This window comes from Cherax quadricarinatus, chromosome 65, assembly GCF_038502225.1.
Source record: "Cherax quadricarinatus isolate ZL_2023a chromosome 65, ASM3850222v1, whole genome shotgun sequence".
NCBI lineage: Eukaryota > Metazoa > Arthropoda > Malacostraca > Decapoda > Parastacidae > Cherax > Cherax quadricarinatus.
In genome coordinates, this window is record NC_091356.1 from 10,372,847 (window position 1) to 10,392,111 (window position 19,265).

General features: G+C 42.7%; 1 long non-coding RNA gene across 1 annotated transcript in view; it reads left to right on the forward strand.

Annotated features, from left to right (window-relative positions):
* LOC128700497 (uncharacterized) overlaps positions 1-19,265 on the forward strand; it is a 106,001-nt gene that overhangs the window by 69,029 nt on the left and 17,707 nt on the right. The window contains exons 2-3 of the long non-coding RNA XR_011393834.1: positions 2,537-2,722; positions 5,934-6,039. This is a non-coding gene — a long non-coding RNA (uncharacterized lncRNA). The remainder of the gene's footprint in view (positions 1-2,536; positions 2,723-5,933; positions 6,040-19,265) is intronic.

Sequence of the window (19,265 nt, forward strand, 5' to 3'; positions counted from 1 at the left end):
ATATAATATCAATCAATCAATCAAGTTTATTCTCTATAAGGATTACAATGCGGGGTTTACAGATTTTGAATATTGTGTGGTTTACATGTTTTAAAATACTAATTACAGAGGGGGCCACTAGGACACCTAGCATGGCTAGGCATTTCGGACAGACTTAGATTAATTCTAAACTTTAAATTATTACAGATTATGGTATTATTATTACAGATTATGGCCCAGTGGCCTGGTGGCTAAAGCTCCCGCTTCACACACGGAGGGCCCGGGTTCGACTCCCGGCGGGTGGAAACATTTCGACACGTTTCCTTACACCTGTTGTCCTGTTCACCTAGCAGCAAATAGGTACCTGGGTGTTAGTCGACTGGTGTGGGTCGCACCCTGGGGGACAAGATTAAGGACCCCAATGGAAATAAGTTAGACAGTCCTCGATGACGCACTGACTTTCTTGGGTTATCCTGGGTGGCTAACCCTCCGGGGTTAAAAATCCGAACGAAATCTTATCTTATTAAGGCTAAGTGACTACATTATAGTTTGTGAGTTTAGCAATGTGAATGCTTTTGTTTTGGCACAATACATAGTGTCTATATTGGAGTATCATAGGCAAACTTATGACTAGTTAGGATTCATTATTTTAAGATTAAGATTCGTATTTCTGTGTTTATAGTCAATGGGCGAGTGAGTGTAAGTGTGAACCACCATTTGGTTTACATGTAGTTAGTTGACGGGGTGTATCAGGGAGATAAGATGTTTTCTAACTGTAGTTTTGAAAGTGATGAATGTGTCTGCAGTTCTAGAGTTTTCAGGTAGGGTGTTCCAGATTTTGGCCCTTTGTCACACATTGAATTTTTGTAAAGGTTTAGTCGGACACGAGGAATGTCATAGAGATGTTTGTGTCTGGTGTTATGCCTGTGGGTCCTGTCACAACTATCAAGAAAGCGTTTTAGGTCAAGGTTAATATTGGAATTTAAGATCCTGTAGATGTAGATTGCACAGTAGTAAGTGTGGATGTTCTGAACAGGGAGTAAGTTTAGATCTATGAAGAGTGGGGGGGGGGAGTTGCCAGGGATGGGATTTAGTGATTATTCTTACTGCGGCTTTTTGTAGGGTTATTATTGGCTTTAGATGTGTTGGTGCAGTTGATCCCCAAGCACAAATAGCATAGGTGATGTATGGATAAATGAATGAATGGTATAGTGTGAGAAGGGCAGTTTGCGGCACGTAATATCGTATCTTGGAGAGGGTCCCCACCGTTTTGTATACTTTTTTTGTTGTGTTGGATACGGGTGCTGAAATTTAGGTTGTTGTCGAGGTATAAACCTAGGTATTTGCCCTCATTATGTCTGGCAACTAGAGTGTTGTCGATCTTAATGTTAAGTTGCGCAACACCTGCTCTGCTACCAAACATAATGTAGTAGGTTTTGTCAGTGTTAAGCGTAAGTTTATTGGCTGTCATCCAAGTCGGAATTTTGAGCAGCTCCTCGTTGGCAATGGTGTTGACGGTGGCAAGATTAGGGTGGGAGATGATGTAAGTCTTGTCGTCAGCAAAGAGAATGGGTTTCAGGTGTTGAGATACGTTTGGAAGATCATTAATGTAAATGAGGAAGAGCAGGGGACCAAGGACACTTCCCTGCGGAACTCCAGTATCAAGTGGCCGTGCTGATGAGGCTGTCCTTAATGGTGACATACTGATACCTATTAGTAAGGTAAGATTTGAAATATGCAAGCGCATGGCCGTGCTGATGAGGCTGTCCTTAATGGTGACATACTGATACCTATTAGTAAGGTAAGATTTGAAATATGCAAGCGCATGGCCTCTTATACCATAATGGTCAAGTTTGTGGAGTAGGATGCCGTGGTCTACTGTGTCAAACGCTTTTCTTAGGTCAATAAAAATTCCTAGCGGATATTCCTTATTTTCCAATGCTGTGTAAAGCAAATCTAGCATTTTTACAATTGCATCATTAGTGCTTTTATTTTTCCTGAATCCAAATTGGCAGGGGTTGAGTATGTTTTGTGCCGTTATAAATGAATACAGTCTCCTGGAGCTATGATTTCAGGCATAGTACAGTGTTTATATAGTTAAATTTGGTTGATAGGGTGATTTTTTTTTTTATTACAGCCCTAAACTGAATGGCAGACGGGATCTTTTGCTGGGTCGGGCAATGAATTCGAGATTTTAGGGCACTTTATATGCATTGCATTTTTGCATAACGTGAGACGGACAAGAGTGATGAATTACCCCCAAAAAAAAAATTAGTCCTAGTTTAGAATAATTCCAAATTGTATATATGGATGATGGGTATGTCCTGAAGACTATTTTTCAAACTATAAACATGTTTTTGTAAAACTAAAATACACTTCATTGTCTTATATGCCTCAGTATGTATAAGGAAGACTCCCCTCCAGTATCATCATTTTCTCTAAAACTTAAATTATTTTCTCTCGAAATCATAAAGTAAACTCGTGAAATTATGTACTGGGAATACAAACAATGCTTTATTCCATGTAATCCATATTAAACATAATTTCTTTTCGACAGTCAAGAGAACACCAGGATGATCTGACAAGATAATGTTATACTCACAAGCACAGTGACTACCTACTGAGGCTCCCAGGACACTGTCTAGCTCTTGTACCATGTTACAGGGACCACGCTTGATCTTCATGGGACTCTGCCTTCACAAGAAAACTGAAAGATAGACTGCAAATCACCCAGAACAAAATGGTAAGATTCATCCTAGGTCTGGGTCCAAGGGAGTATGTAGGTCTGGGTCCAAGGGAGTATGTAGGTCTGGGTCCAAGGGAGTATGTAGGCCTAGGTCCAAGGGAGTAAGTAGGCCTGGGTCCAAGGGAGTATGTAGGCCTGGGTCCAAGAGAGTATGTAGTTCTGGGTCCAAGGGAGTAAGTAAGTAAATTTATTCAGGTATACACAATACAGTTACATAGAATTATCATACATAGCAGCATATGTGTAGAGAACCTAGGATAACCCAAAAAAGTCAGACAGAGTGACTTATTTCCATTGGGGTCCTTTTACCTTATTATTATAATATAAAGGTTATAATATTTTCTTATTATTCTATAATGAAGATAACATCTTATTATCATACTAAAAAGACTATCTACTACACGAGGGTCATTAAGACTATCTACAATACGAGGGTCATTAAGACTATCTACTACCCGAGGGTCATTACGACTATCTACAATACGAGGGTCATTACTAGGGATAAGGTAAAATTTACACGTATTTTAGCTAAAAAATAGAAAATCATTCCCCTCCCTTTCTGTTGCTTCATTCATCAGACACTTTTTGGCAATCTTCTTGAACTGATTCAAGCTATGACTGGCCTTGACATTTGTGGGTAGTCTGTTCCATTCCTTTATTGCTGTACAATAAAAGGTGTTTGAAGCCTGGCCACTGACTGTGGGTACTACAAAGTTGTGCTCTCTCCCCCTAGTACTATGATTGCTTTGGTTCCCAACCTTGACAAAATTGACAGCAAGATATTCTGGACACTGTTCGTGAGCAATTTTATAAACATGATTTAGCTTCAGTTGTTTTACTCTGTCTTCAACATTCAGCATATCCAACTGCTGTAATTCATCCTGGCCTACATGTTCTCTTGGTCCCAGCCCCAGGATGAATCTTACGATTTTGTTCTGGGTGATTTGCAGTCTATCTTTCAGTTTTTTTGTCAAGGCAGAGTACCATGAAGAGCAAGCGTAATCCATATGGCATTGTATAAGGGCTAGACATAGGGTCCTGCGAGCCTCAGTAGGTAGACACTGTGCTTGTCTATACAGGAACTTCAGTCTGGCATTCGCTTTCTTTACTACACTGTTCCCTATCAATTCTCCTGACAGGGAGTATGTAGGCCTACGTCCAAGAGTGTGTGTAGGCTTGGGTCCAAGGGAGTATGTAGGTCTGGGTCCAAGGGAGTATGTAGGTCTGGGTCCAAGGGAGTATGTAGGTCTGGGTCCAAGGGAGTATGTAGGTCTGGGTCCAAGGGAGTATGTAGGTCTGGGTCCAAGGGAGTATGTAGGTCTGGGTCCAAGGGAGTATGTAGGTCTGGGTCCAAGGGAGTATGTAGGTCTGGGTCCAAGGGAGTATGTAGGTCTGGGTCCAAGGGAGTATGTAGGTCTGGGTCCAAGGGAGTATGTAGGTCTGGGTCCAAGGGAGTATGTAGGTCTGGGTCCAAGGGAGTATGTAGGCCTACGTCCAAGAGTGTGTGTAGGCCTGGGTCCAAGGGAGTATGTAGGTCTGGGTCCAAGGGAGTATGTAGGTCTGGGTCCAAGGGAGTATGTAGGTCTGGGTCCAAGGGAGTATGTAGGTCTGGGTCCAAGGGAGTATGTAGGGCTAGGTCCAAGAGTGTGTGTAGGCCTGGGTCCAAGGGAGTATGTAGGTCTGGGCCCAAGGGATTATGTAGGTCTGGGTCCAAGGGAGTATGTAGGTCTGGGTTCAAGAGTGTGTGTAGGTCTGGGTCCAAGGAAGTATGTAGGCCTGGGTCCAAGGGAGTATGTAGGTCTGGGTCCAAGGGAGTATGTAGGTCTGGGTCCAAGGGAGTATGTAGGTCTGGGTCCAAGGGAGTATGTAGGTCTGGGTCCAAGGGAGTATGTAGGTCTGGGTCCAAGAGTGTGTTCAGGTCTGGGTCCAAGGGAATATGTAGGCCTGGGTCCAAGAGTGTGTGTAGGCCTGGGTCCAAGAGTGTATGTAGGCCTGGGTCCAAGAGTGTATGTAGGCCTGGGTCCAAGAGTGTGTGTAGGCCTAGGTCCAAGAGTATGTAGGCCTGGGTCTAAGAGAGTATGTAGGCCTGGTTCCAAGGAAGCATGTAGGCCTGGTTCCAAGGAAGCATGTAGGCCTAGGTCCAAGGAAGCATGTAGGCCTGGATCCAAGAGAGTATGTAGGCCTGGGTCCAAGAATGTAGGCCTAGGTCCAAGAGAGTATGTAGGCCTGTGTCCAAGAGAGTATGTAGGCCTGGGTCCAAGGGAGCATGTAGGTCTAGGTCCAAGGGAGCATGTAGGCCTGGATCCAAGGGAGCATGTAGGCCTGGGTCCAAGAGAGTGTAGGCCTGGGTCCAAGAGAGTATGTAGGCCTAGGTCCAAGGGAGCATGTAGGCCTGGGTCCAAGAGAGCATATAGGCCTGGGTCCAAGAGAACATGTAGGCCACGATGAATTACAACAACTGGATATGCTGAATGTTGAAGACAGAGTAAAACAACTGAAGTTAAATCATGTTTATAAAATTGCTCACAGTGTCCAGAATATCTTGCTGCCAGTTTTGTCAAGGTTGAGAACCAAAGCAATCATAGTCTAGGGGGAGAGAGCACAACTTTGTAGTACCCACAGTCAGTGGCCAGGCTTCAAACGCCTTTTATTGTACAGCAATAAAGGAATGGAGCAGACTGCCTGTACATGTCAAAACCAGTCATAGCATGAACCAGTTCAAGAAGAGTGCCAAAAGGTGCCTAATGAATGTAGCGATAGAAAGGGAGGAGAATGATTTTTTTATTTTTTTAGCTAACATGCATGTAAATATAAACTAATTTTACCTTATTCCTAGTAGTATATCTCCTTTATAGAATGATAAGATATTATCTCCTTTTTAGTATAATAATAAGATATTATCTACTTTATAGTATAAGGTATTAAAAGGACTCCAATGGAAATAAATCACTCTGACTTTTTTGGGTTATCTTAGGCTCTTTAAACATATGCAGCTATTTATGATAATGTACATAACTGTATTTATGTATACCTGAATAAAAACTACTCACAAGGACCACAATGGACATAAGTCAATGACTTTTTTTAGTTATCCTAGGTAATTTACACTATGATAATTGTACTTATGTTTACCTGTACCTAAATAAACTTAACTAAGTTGATAAGACACATGTCTCATGCCAGTTACTAACATATTGATTCTTTGCAGGTACCATTCTCCTCTTGCAAGTGACCATTGAGTAGAAAACCTTATAAGGGTCAAGCTGACCTGGGATAGTCACCAGGGAATCCAACTAGGGAAGACTCCATATCAAGTAAGTTAATTCCAATTTTTGTCTGGAATGCTCTGCCTTGGTAGATAAGATTTTGTTAGGATTTTTTAACCTGGAGGGTTAGCCACCCAGAATAACCCAAGAAAGTCAGTGCATCATCGAGGACTGTCTGTCTCATTTCTATTGTGGTCCTTCAACCTTGTCCCCCAGGATGCGACCCACACCAGTCGACTAACACTCAGGTACCTACTTAATGCTAGGTGAACAGGGACAACAGGTGTAAGAAAACATGCCCAATGTCCCATCCAGCCAGGGATTGAACCATGGACACTCATTGTGTGAGGCGAGAGCATTGCCTATCAGGCACTATGTACATGTAGCTCCATGAGAGAATGATGATAGGTTCTTTAACTGGTGTCAGTTTGCCCTCAGTCTCATGTCAATGAAATTCAGCTGAAGTTCTTTTCATATTGTTCTCAGACTGTGAGACTGCATATGCATTGTATAACTAGGGACTTATCCATGTACAGCATATTTGTAGAATGTTGTAATTAACATTGAATTTCATGAATAATAAATTTATTAATTTTTGTTCTTATCTAGAGGTTAATTCCTGTTCTAAGTTCATCCTTGGCGAAGCGAGATGTATAGGCACCTGCCACTTCTTTTGACTTAGCAATAGAACATTTTATTCAGATTGTTTACCTCAGGGGGGTTAATAACCCAAGATAATAGATAAAATAAACATTGTGGCTTATTTCCGTTTGGGTCCTTAACACCCGTAACAGCAGTGTGGGAATCACTGCAGAATCCCCTTAGTAATGTGGAGACCACTGCAGTAATTATAGTGTGGGAATACTTGTGCGAGCCCCTCTGGTAAGCCTCTTAGTTGTGTGGGAATTACTATACAGCCTCTCCTCGCTTAATGATGGAGTTCCATTCTTAAGACCATGTCGTTAAATTAATTAGTCGCTAAGTGAGGAGCATACTATGATAGTGAGTTTGTGTCAATCATTTTTTATATTGTTTTAATGCCATCTTTGCACCATTTATAACATTTCTGGTATAGTTTTAAGTGTTTATACAGTAGTGTACTTTATATTGAAATAAACAGAATAGAGGAAATCAGCTTCAATATACATTATTTAGGTATGGATATTGGTCAGAGAGCCCATTGTAAGTTCGAGGCGTCGGTAAACGAGTACGCCACTAAGTGAGGAGAAACTGTAATGGGAATTTTACGTTTACAGTCATTTGGGTGAGTGTTAGTGTAAAAAGGGGGGAATTACAGATAACGAGAGTAAGTCTATTTTGTTTTGGATGTGTTCATGATACAAAATACAGAATAGGTGTTTTTCACATAGCTGATGGTGAGGTGTGTTAGGGAGATAAGGTGTCTTTTAACAGTAGTTTTGAAAATGGTGGTTGAGTCTGCGGTTCCAGAGTTTTCGAGCAGGGAGTTCTAGATTTTAGGCTGTTTTATGTACACTGAGTTTTTGTAGAGATTTAGTCGGACACGAGAAATGTCGTAAAGATTTTTGTGTCGGGTATTGTGTCTATGGGTCTTGTTGCAACTATCAAGGAAGTGTTTTAGTTCTGTGTTGCTATTAGAATTTATGGTTCTGTAAGTATATGTTGCACAGTAGTAGGTGTGAATGTTTTGTACAGTGAGTAAATTTAGGTCTTTGAAGATTGGGGGGGTGAGGGGGGTGTTGTCTAGCATTGGATTGCATGATAATTCTTACTGCAGCTTTTTGTTGGGTTATTATTGGCTTTTGGTGGGTTGCTGCTGTTGATCCTCAGGCATAAATAGCAAAGGTGAGTTGGGGATAGAAGAGTGAATAGAATAGTGTGAGTAGGGCTGATTGCGGTACATTGCAACGTATCTTTGAGAGGATCCCAACTAATTGGGATACTTTTTTTGTTATGTGTTGGATATGGGTGTTGAATTTCAGGTTGCTGTCAAGGTGCAGACCCAGGAATTTGCACTCATTATGTTTAGCAATAAGAGTGTTGTCAGTCATAATGTTCAACTGGGCATCACCTGTTCTCTCAAACATAATGTAAAACGTTTTGTCAGTATTTAGTGTAAGTTAATTGGCAGTTATCCAGTCATCCTACATTAGGGTGGGAGATGACATAAGTCATGTTGTCAGCAAAGAGAATAGATTTAAGTTGTTGTGATGCATTAGGAAGATCATTGATGTATAAGAAGAGCAGGGGGCCAAGGACACTTCCCTGTGATACTCCAGTATCCAGTAGTCGTGATGATGAGATTGTGTCCCTAATAGAGATGTACTGATGTCTCTTAGTAAGGTAGGATTTGAAATATGTAAGTGTGTGGCCTCTTATACCATAATGATCAAGTTTGAGAAGTAGGATGCTGTGGTCTACTGTATCAAAAGCTTTCCTTAGGTCAATAGAGAGTCCTGATGGATATTCATTTTTTCAAGTGCTGTGTAAAGCAGGTCTAGCATTTTTGCAATTGCATTGTTTTTGCTTTTGCTTTTACTGAAGCCAAATTGGCAGGGATTGAGGATGCTTTGTGCTGTTATAAGGGAGTATATTTCTTGTGCATAAGTTTCTCAAAGATTTTGGATATTGGCCTGTAGTTTACATCTGTGGAGTCACCACCTTTGTGTACTAGTGTAACCCTTGCTATCTTGAGTAGTGTCGGGAAAGTGCTGGTTTCTAGTGATTTGTTAAAGAGTAATGAAATAGCAGGTGAAAGAACATGAGCTGTTCGTTTGTACAATAATGGAGGGACTTGAGCAAGATTTCCTGATTTATTTTTAAGTGACTTAATAATCGTGGTGACTTCTGTGGGCTCGGTTGGTGCAAGATAGAAGGAAGTTGTGAAATTCCCATCTAAGTAATCACTCACTCAGGTATTGGCACCTGGGATTTTACTGGCAAAATTTGATCCTTTACCTGGAGTATACCTGGAGAGGTTTGCGGGGGTCAATGCCCCTGCAGCTCGGTCTGAGACCAGGCCTCGTGGTGGATCAGGGTGTGATGAACCAGGCTGTTACTTCTGGTCCGCACGCAAACTGATGTACGAGTCACAGCTTGGCAGAGCACAAAAGTGCCAGGGAAGCTTGGGAATCAGAGAGGGAAGGGAGTCATCACTGGTGCAGGGAGTGTAAGGCAGGCCAGGGAACGTTGGGCCCTGGCCACAAAGGAAGGCTGAATCAAACATCAGGGGGGAGAGGCTGCCTACCACATCCGTGGAGAGAGGCAGCAGGGGTGAGTACAAGGTTTAAGTTCTTGTGATACATTAGGAAGATCATTAATGTATAAGAGGAAGGGCAGGGGGCCAAGGACACTTCCCTGTGGTTCTCCAGTATCCAGTGGTCTTGTTAGGTTAGGTTAGGTAAGGTTCATCAGGAAACAGGACAAATGTTTCTTGATGCGGGTCTTAGTCAGATGATGACCTGCCTTTGGAGCTTTTGGTCATCTGACCAAGGCCTTCCGCTGGCTTACCGGTTCACCCCTTTAAAAATTATGGTCATGTAGAACCATTTTTGTAGTACTAGTGGTCTTTTTTTTTTTTTTTTAAGATTCACCAGTATACTCCCGGCCCGGGCCTTTTCCAAGTGGTGGCTCGGCCTTGGCTCCCTGTCTAGGGAGTGACTGAGACCTAAGTCTCCCATGGGAGGAGGCACAAGTACCCCCTCATCTTTGGGACCAACTGTCCCCAGGCCTAGCCACATTTCCTGCCCTCACGGGGCTCGTAGGGAGAAGCTAGGCCTCTCTGGTCTGCCATCCCCGCCCCAAGGGAACTAATGGGAATGACAGTCTTGTGAGCTGCAAGCTCGGGCTCAGGCACCTACCCTACCCTAGAAGGGCTGGGCCTGGTGTCATTCGTGGTCTTGTTGATGTGATGAGGTTGTGTCCTTAATAGAGACGTACTGATGTCTCTTAGTAAGTTAGGATTTGAAATATGTAAGTGTGTGGCCTCTTACACCATAATGAACAAGTTTATGGAGTAGGATGCTGTGGTCTACTGTATAAAAGCTTTCCTTAGGTCGATAAAGAGTCCTAATAGACATTCAATTTTTTTCAAGTGCAGTGTACAGTTGGATTGTTTATTCTTTTGCTTTTACTAAAGCCAAATTGGTAGGGGTTGAGGATGCTTTGCACTGTTATAAAGGAGTATTTCTCTTGTGCATAAGTTTCTCAAAAATTTTGGATAGCAACTGTAAGTTTGATATTGGTCTGTAGTTTACATCTGTGGGGTTTACCTGGAGTTTACCTGGAGAGGGTTTTGGGGGTCAATGCCCCCGCAGCCCGGTTTGAGACCAGGCCTCATGGTGGTTCAGGGTATGATCAACCAGGCTGTTACTGCTGGCTGCACGCAACCTGACGTATGAACCACAGCCCAGTTGGTCAGGTACTGACTTTAGGTGCCTGTCCAGTGCCTTCTTGAAGACAGCCAGGGGTCTATTGGTAATCCCCCTTATGTATCCTGGGAGGCAATTGAACAGTCTTGGGCCTCGGACACTTATTGTATTGTCTCTCAGTGTACTCGTGGCACCCCTGCTTTTCATTGGGGGAATGTTGCATCTCCTGCCGAGTCTTTTGCTTTCATATGGAGTGATTTTCATGTGCAGGTTTGGTACCAGTCCCTCCAGGACCTTCCAAGTGTATATTATCATGTATCTCTCTTATCTGCATTCAAGGGAATACAGATCAAGGACCTTCAACCATTCCCAGTAGTTTACTTGCCTTATCGCACTTGTGTGTGCCATGAAAGTTCTTTGTACACTCTCCAGGTATGCAATGTCGCCAGCCTTGAAGGGGGCCCTTAGTGTACAGCAGTATTCCAGCCTAGAGAACACAAACGATTTGAAGATAATCATCATGGGCTTGGCATCCCTAGTTTTGAAGGTTCTCATTATCCATCCTATCATTTTCCTAGTGGATGAGGTAGATACATTGTTATGGTCTTTGAAGGCGAGATCCTCTGACATTATCACTCCCAGGTCTTTCACATAACTTTTTCGCTCTATTGTATGGTTAGACTTTGTAGTATACCCTGACACATTTTTAATTTCTTCAAGTTTTCCATATCTGAGTAGTTGAAATTTCTCCTCGTTGAACTTCATATTGTTTTGAGTGGCCCAGCCGAAGATTTGGTTGATGTCCGCTTGGAGTCTCACAGTGTCTTCGATGGAGGTCACTGTCATGGTGATCTGGGTGTCATCCACAAAGGAAGACATGGAGCTATGGCTTACATCTCTGTGTATGTCAGAAATGAGGATGAAGTATAGAGTGGGAGCGAGTACTGTGCCTTGTGGAACAGAGCTTTTTACCATGGCTGCCTGGGACTTTACTCTGATTATTATTAATCTTTGTGTTCTATTTGTCAGGAAGTTGTAGATCCATCTACCAACTTTTCCTGTGATTCCTTTACCCTGCATTTTGTGTGCTATTACACCATGGTCCCACTTGTTGAAAGCTTTTGCAAATTCTGTGTATACTACATCTGTATTTTGTTTATCCTCTACAGCATCCAGGAGCTTGTCATAGTGGTCCAAAGTATTTCTTCTCCTATGCCAAATCAAAATCGAGAACAACGTCCAGTATTGGGCCCCTACTTAAACAAGATGGGTCCTACACAGATGACAGCAAGGAAATGAGTGAGCTACTCAAGTCCCAATATGACTCAGTTTTTAGCAAGCCGCTAACCAGACTGAGAGTCGAAGACCAAAATGAATTTTTTATGAGAGAGCCACAAAATTTGACTAACACAAGCCTATCCGATGTTATCCTGACGCCAAATGACTTCGAACAGGCGATAAATGACATGCCCATGCACTCTGCCCCAGGGCCAGACTCATGGAACTCTGTGTTCATCAAGAACTGCAAGAAGCCCCTATCACGAGCCTTTTCCATCCTATGGAGAGGGAGCATGGACACGGGGGTCGTCCCTCAGTTACTAAAAACAACAGACATAGCCCCACTCCACAAAGGGGGCAGTAAAGCAACAGCAAAGAACTACAGACCAATAGCACTAACATCCCATATCATAAAAATCTTTGAAAGGGTCCTAAGAAGCAAGATCACCACCCATCTAGAAACCCATCAGTTACACAACCCAGGGCAACATGGGTTTAGAACAGGTCGCTCCTGTCTGTCTCAACTACTGGATCACTACGACAAGGTCCTAAATGCACTAGAAGACAAAAAGAATGCAGATGTAATATATACAGACTTTGCAAAAGCCTTCGACAAGTGTGACCATGGCGTAATAGCGCACAAAATGCGCGCTAAAGGAATAACAGGAAAAGTCGGTCGATGGATCTATAATTTCCTCACTAACAGAACACAGAGAGTAGTCGTCAACAGAGTAAAGTCCGAGGCAGCTACGGTGAAAAGCTCTGTCCCACAAGGCACAGTACTAGCTCCCATCTTGTTCCTCATCCTCATATCCGACATAGACAAGGATGTCAGCCACAGCACCGTGTCTTCCTTTGCAGATGACACCCGAATCTGCATGACAGTGTCTTCCATTGCAGACACTGCAAGGCTCCAGGCGGACATCAACCAAATCTTTCAGTGGGCTGCAGAAAACAATATGAAGTTCAACGATGAGAAATTTCAATTACTCAGATATGGTAAACATGAGGAAATTAAATCTTCATCAGAGTACAAAACAAATTCTGGCCACAAAATAGAGCGAAACACCAACGTCAAAGACCTAGGAGTGATTATGTCGGAGGATCTCACCTTCAAGGACCATAACATTGTATCAATCGCATCTGCTAGAAAAATGACAGGATGGATAATGAGAACCTTCAAAACTAGGGAGGCCAAGCCCATGATGACACTCTTCAGGTCACTTGTTCTATCTAGGCTGGAATATTGCTGCACTCTAACAGCACCTTTCAAGGCAGGTGAAATTGCCGACCTAGAAAATGTACAGAGAACTTTCACGGCGCGCATAACGGAGATAAAACACCTCAATTACTGGGAGCGCTTGAGGTTTCTAAACCTGTATTCCCTGGAACGCAGGAGGGAGAGATACATGATTATATACACCTGGAAAATCCTAGAGGGACTAGTACCAAACTTGCACACGAAAATCACTCACTACGAAAGCAAAAGACTTGGCAGACGATGCACCATCCCCCCAATGAAAAGCAGGGGTGTCACTAGCACGTTAAGAGACCATACAATAAGTGTCAGGGGCCCGAGACTGTTCAACTGCCTCCCAGCACACATAAGGGGGATTACCAACAGACCCCTGGCAGTCTTCAAGCTGGCACTGGACAAGCACCTAAAGACAGTTCCTGATCAGCCGGGCTGTGGCTCGTACGTTGGTTTGCGTGCAGCCAGCAGCAACAGCCTGGTTGATCAGGCGCTGATCCACCAGGAGGCCTGGTCACAGACCGGGCCGCGGGGGCGTTGACCCCCGAAACTCTCTCCAGGTAAACTCCAGGTTAGCTGGAATAGGCAGGAGCGACCTGCTCTAAACCCGTGTTGCCCTGGGTTGTGTAATTGATGGGTATCTAGGTGGTTGGCTATCTTGCTTCTGAGAACCCTCTCAAAGATTTTTATGATATGGGATGTTAATGCTATCGGTCTGTAGTTCTTTGCAATTGCTTTACTGCCACCTTTGTGGAGTGGGGCTGTCTGTTGTTTTTTAGTGTGTGTGGGATGACCCATGTCCATGTCCATGCTCACTCTCCATAAAATGCTGAAGGCACACGATAGGACCTTCTTGCAGTTCTTGATGAACATGGAGTTCCACGAGTCTGGGCCTGGGGCAGAGTGCATGGGCATGTCATTAATTGCCTCTTCAAAATCTTGTGGAGTTAGAATAATATCCGAGAGTTTTGGGATGACCAAATTTTGGGTTTTGTTCATAAAGAATTCATTTGGATTGTCGACCCTTAGAGTGGGCAGTGGATCACTTAACACTGAGTCATATTGGGACTTTAGTACCTCACTCATTTCTTGGCTATCATCTGTGTATGTCCCATCCCACCTAAGCAGGGGCCCAATACTGGATGTTGTTTTTCCCTTAGATTTGGCATAAGAGAAGAAGTATTTTTTTTTTTTTTTTCAATTTTCTTTTTGGCTTTTAGTTCTTCCTGTGATTCTTATCTTCTATAAGATTCCTTCAGCTTAAGTTCAATATTTGCAATTTCATTGACTAGTGCTTCCCTTCGTATTTCAGTTATATTGACCCCACTCAGCAGCTCTGTGACTCTTCGCCTTCATCTGTATAGGGAACGTCTGTCTCTTTCTAGTTTACATCTTCTCTTTCTTTTTCTTAATGGAATGTGTCCTGAGCAAATCTCAAGAACCACAGAATTTATTTTTTCAAGGCAAATGTTCGGGTCTGTGTTGTTTAGGATATCTTCCCAGCTCGTTTCATTTAGGACATAGTTTACTTGATCCCATTGTATGTTTTTGTTATTGAAATTGAATTTCATGAAGAGGCCTTCATGACTGCTCACATTTTGCTGGTCCAGAGCCCTGTGCATACATGTCTGTACCTCTATTATGTTGTGATCTTAGTGAATTGTCTTTGATACAGTTATATTACATATCAGATCATCATTGTTAATGAAGATGAGGTCCAGCGTATTTTCTAGTCTTGTAGGCTCTACTATTTGCTGGTTTAAGGTGAATTTGTTGCAGAGATATAATAGATCATGTGTGTGTGAATTTTCATCTGAGCTGCCTCCCGGGGTGATCTCTGCTAAAACATTGTTTGCTATACTTCTCCATTTTAGGTGTCTCAGGTTAAAATCTCCTAGTAGTAAGATGTTTGGGGCAGGAGTTGGGAGATTTTCCAGACAGTGGTCAATTTTCTCAAGCTGCTCCTGGAATTGCTGGGAAGTTGCATCTGGACACTTGTATACTACCACAATGAAAAGGTTTTGGTTTTCGATCTTTACCACCAAAACTTCAACTACATCATTTGAGGTGTTTAGTAGTTCTTTGCAAATGAATGACTCTGTTACATACAGGCCAACCTCCCCTTGTTGCCTGTTTAGTCTGTCACATCGGAATAGGTTATAACCTGGGATCCATATTTTGTTGTCATAATGATCCTTTATGTGGGTCTCTGTGAATGCTGCAAACATTGTATTTGACTCCTTGAGCAGTCCGTTGATGTAAGGAATTTTATTGTTTTTTGACAGCTTTAGACCCTGTATGTTTGCAAAGACAAATGTCGTAATGGTGGAATTTAGGAGGGTTTTATTTGCTGGCTCTAATATCTCTTGTTCTGGGGTAGAGGCCAATGTCTGTGCCTCTGCTCCAGAAGTGTTTTCAGGTGGTGTAGGATTATTGTCATTTCCTGCCAATCTTTTTTCTCTTCTGGCCCTAAAAAACCTCTGCCCCTGGAGAGGTTGTGGCTCCTCTCTTTTGTTTCCCATAGTCTGGGTGGTCTGTGTCTTCTAGTCCCATTTAGATGTGCCTGGCAGTATGCATTGTAGCATTTTCTTTCATGGATTGATGAGTGACACATTTCTGGGTGAAATAAGTTGCAAGAAGGGAAGTTGCACTCTCCTGTTTTCATGTGGGTGCACTATTTTTGGGGATGGTCAAAGGTGCATGTCCCACCTGTTTTACCAGATATACCATGCCTGCAGTTACCCAAGGCATTTACATTAGATTGTACCCAAGGTATTTACATAGATTGTACTTCTGTTTGCTAAGATTTATTGTAGCTGCATTCACTGCTGGCTCATTTGTTTTTACTGTTTCCTCAATATCTTTTACCCATGTATGGACATCAGTGCTTCCACCAGGTTTTGCTGGTAGTGTGCTGACATTATTCCCTGAGGCCTCATCCCATTTTGATCCATCTCCAGCAGTATCTCTATTTTGAACCTCTGTGGACTGATTAAGGTTGTCTTCAGTGTCCTCCAGGACAACACTAGTACCCTCACGAGCTCTATCTTCTAAGACATCATTAGGATCCTCTGGAGCACTTTCCTCCAGGACAACACTAGCACCCTCAGCACTGTCCTTCAGGACAGCACTAGCACCTTTAGGAGCACTTTCCTCCAGGACAACACTAGCACCCTCAGCACTGTCCTCCAGGACAGCACTAGCCCCCCTCAGGAGCACTGTCCAAGACAGCCCCGTCCCTACCACCCATCTTTTTTTCGCAGCTGTCATACCATGCTGACATGTCTTTCAAGAAGGATGTTTTATTGGTGTTCTTGTCTTTTAATATAGATGTCATTTCCTCATACAGGTGTATCTCGTTTGGGCAGGCCCAAAAACATCTCTCTGAGTTTGTCAAGTGTGGTCACTAGTTTAAAATCCCTGCATATACTATGGGACCACTGACCACACAGATGGCAAGCAATCCAGACCTGTCTTCGTCCCTTACCCTTTCTGCAGACTACACAGATCTTCATGGTAGTGGTCATCTTACAATACTGGACAACTCTCCTAGCTAGCTAGTTTATAATTCCCCGATGTATTTAATTTTTTGTAACAGTTCTTCCGATTTGGCTTTATTTCCAATGAAGCCATTTGGATCCACCCGAATCCGGCTTTATTTCCACAAAAAGTGTTTGAATCCACCCAAATCCAGCGAAATCCGTTTGAATCCTCCCGAATCCAGTGAAACTGGAAAAATCCAGTGAAACTGGAAAAATCCAGTTAGTGGATCACTGAATATCTTTTTTCTAATAAGCACCTTAACAGTAGATCTGTCTATCTGTATTGTAACTATTTGTTGTAGTTACTGTTTGAGTGTTTGATAGGGTGCGTAGAGCCCTGTCAGTTAGTGAAACCAGTCAAATTCGTTTGAATCCGGTCGTTGGATGAATCCGGGCAGATCCGGATTGGGCTCGCCACCTTTGTGTATTAGTGTAACCCTTGCTATCTTGAGTAGTGTTGGGAAAGTGCTGGTTTCTAGTGATTTGTTAAAGAAAATGAAATAGTGGGCAAAAGAACATGAGCTGCTCGTTTATACAATAATGGCGGGACTTGAGCCAGATTTCCGGATTTATTGAAGCGACTTAATAATTGTGGTGGCTTATGTGGGCTCGGTTGGTGCAAGATAGATGGAGGTTGTGAAATTCCCATCTAAATAATCACTCATTCAGGCATTGGCACCTGGGATTTTACTGGTGAGATTTGATCCTGTATCAATAGGCTGTAGTTGTGTTTCATTCGGTTTAGTTAGGACTATATCCATAGTTTCTTTCAGTTTGTGGGTGGCCAGAATATGAGAGAGTGTCTTCCAGGTCTTTTTTATATCTCTTGTTTCAGTGAATCTATTAGAGTAGTATAATTGCTGAGCCTTTCTCATTAGTTTGGTGAGGACTGATGCGTAGTGTTTAATATTTTGTTTTTCAACATGTCAGTTGTCTCCCCCTGAGGCAGGGTGACCCAAAAAGAAAGAAAATCCCCAAAAAAGAAAATATGTGCTTTCATCATCATTCAACACTTTCACCTCACTCATACATAATCACTGTCTTTGCAGAGGTGCTCAGATACGACAGTTTAGAAGTCCCTCCAAACTGCCAGTATCCCAAACCCCTCCTTTAACCCTTAAACTGTCCAAACGTCGATCTACCTCCATGTGCGGGGGGCTCCGAACGTAGATCTACCATTTTTTTTTACGTGCTTTCAAATGGGGTAAATCAAGGTCGGAGCGCTACGCACGTAAACGTAGATCTACGTTTAAGAGTTAAAGTGCAGGCAGTGTACTTCCCATTTCCAGGACTCAAGTCTGGCTAGCTGTTTATTAAGCCCTGTCTATATTGCTTTTCATATTGGTGTTTCTTATCAATGGATCTTAGTATGCTGTTAGTCAGCTATGGGCACCCTAGCTGTTTATTCTTAATTTGTTTCATTTTTATGAGACAGTGTTATATAATCTAAGTAATTTGTTAAGAAATGTGTGTATCCAATCGTCAATACCATTGGCATTGGAGAATTCTGTAGGCCAGTCAACCGTACCTAGTTCTCTTGTGAAGTTACTTATCGATGCCCTGTCATGGAGTCTAAAAGAGACCTTGATGTATTCCAAAGGTTGTTTACAAATGTTTGTTAATAGGAAGGTGGGGTAGTGGTCAGTAGTGCTGTCTGTGATTATCCCTGATTTAAGGGGAGCTAGTATGTTAGTCCATATATTGCCAGTTATGGTTGCACTTGTCTCAGCCTGGTTGGTTTTGTTATAGTTGGTATGAGTACTGTGTTGTTGAAATCAGTTACAGACTGGTCATCTGTTTGGCCAAGGTTAATGTTGAAGTCTACAGCTAGGGGAAGGTGGTGCTTGTTCATTTGGTTCTTTATTAGTGTCTTTAATTTATCACAGAAATTTGGGATGTTTGTATGAGGCATCTGGTAAAGGGCACTGATTGTTATAGTTGTCTTAAGGCTTTTTACAGCAAAATTTGCAAAAGTATATTATCTATATATGGAGAGGGTTTCAGGGGTCAGTGCCCCCACAGTTCAGTCTGAGACCAGGCCTTGTGGTGGATCAGGGTCTGATCAACTAAGCTGTTACTGCTGGCTGCATGCAAACTGATGTACCAGCCACAGCCTGGCTGGTCAGGCACTGACTTTAGGTGCCTATCCAGTGCCTTCTTGAAGACAGCCATGGGTCTATTAATAATACCCCTTATGTATGCTGGGAGGCAGTGGAACAGTCTTGGGCCCTGGATGCTTATTGTGTTCTCTGTGTACTCTTTGCACCTCTGCTTTTCACTGGGGAAATGTTGCACCTCTTGCCGAGTCTTTTGCTTTCATAGGGAGTGATTTTCGTGTGCAAGTTTGGTACTAATCCCTCTAGGATTTTGTGCAAGTTTGGTACTAATCCCTCTAGGATTTTCCAAGTGTATATTATCATATATCTCTCCCCTGCATTCCAGGGAATACAAATCAAATGCCTTCAACCATTTGCAGTACTTTAGGTGTCTTATTGCACTTATGTGTGCCATGAAAGTTCTTTGTACACTCTCCAGGTTAGCAATTTTGCCTGCCTTGAAGGGGGCAGTTAGTGTACAGCAGTATTCCAGCCTAGAGAGAACAAGCGATTTGAAGAGAATCATCATGGGCTTGGTGTCCCTAGTTTTGACAGTTTTCATTATCCATCCTATCATTTTCCTAGCAGATGTGGTAAATACATTGTTGTGGTCTTTGAAGGAGAGATCCTCTGACATTCACTCTCAGGTCCTTCACGTTACTTTTTTGCTTTATTGTACGCATGGTTAGAATTTGTCGTATACCCTGGTACAGTTTTAATTTCAAGTTTTCCATATCTGAGTAGTTGAAATTTCTCT